Source organism: Suncus etruscus, chromosome 16 (assembly GCF_024139225.1).
Source record: "Suncus etruscus isolate mSunEtr1 chromosome 16, mSunEtr1.pri.cur, whole genome shotgun sequence".
Classification (NCBI taxonomy): Eukaryota; Metazoa; Chordata; class Mammalia; order Eulipotyphla; family Soricidae; genus Suncus; species Suncus etruscus.
The window spans coordinates 80,376,136-80,377,027 of record NC_064863.1 but is presented as its reverse complement, the minus strand read 5'-3'; the positions used below and the strand labels follow the sequence as shown (position 1 = coordinate 80,377,027).

The window sequence follows — 892 nt, the reverse complement described above, 5'->3', positions numbered from 1 at the left end:
GATAGTGAAACCAAGAAAAACGATACATGGAATCAATGAAACCAGGAGATGTTTTGTGAAAGAATTAAGGAGATTGGGGCCAGAGCAATGGAGAAAGAGATAGGGCATTTGCCTTGCACGCCCTAACCTAGGACAGACAGTAGTTTAATCCCCCATCTTCCTAGATGGTCCCCCCAAGCCAGAGGCAATTTCTGAGTGCATAGTCAGAGGAGAAAGAGGTCAAGGAGTTTATTTCATTTAAAATAATGTGAAGAATAATTAAATCCCTAGGAATCAATTTAACAAAGATTGAGAATCATATACCACAGCTATTTAGATATTTAAGAAAGAAATTGAGGTATACCTAAAGAAATAAAGAAACAAAACATGCTCATAGATAAAAATCAATTTTATCAAAATTGCTCTCTTCCATGATCACTTCGGCAGCACATATACTAAAATTAGAACGATACAGAGATTAGCATTGCCCCTGCGCAAGGATGACACGCAAAATTACTCTCTTCCCAAAACTCCTATACAGATTAAAATAATACCTGTCCAAATTAAGTCAAAATTCTTCAAGGATTTAGATGTTTTTTATAAAATTTGCATGAAACAATAAAGACCCAGCATAGCTAAACCATATTGAAAAACAAGAAGTTGGAAGGTATCTCATTACCTAACTTAAAGCTGTACTACAAAGCCACAATGATCAAAACATCATGGAAGTGGAATAGACATACTTTCATATTTATGGTTCAGGAAATAATATCCAGTGAGAAAACCCCAAGTACATAGTAGATTGATAATTTACAAATTATTCAAGAAAATGAAATGGAGTAATACAGCTTCTTCACAAAAATTGTCATATAATCACTTGTAAAAAATCAAAACTGGATCCATATCTCACATT

At 33.9% G+C, this 892-nt stretch overlaps 1 non-coding gene across 1 annotated transcript; it reads left to right on the top strand.

Moving 5' to 3' along the window:
- The first annotated feature begins 410 nt into the window (after positions 1-410).
- Positions 411-514, top strand: LOC126033191 (U6 spliceosomal RNA). The gene has a single exon (XR_007504329.1). It is a non-coding gene; the product is annotated as a U6 spliceosomal RNA (small nuclear RNA).
- Positions 515-892: the final 378 nt, after the last annotated feature.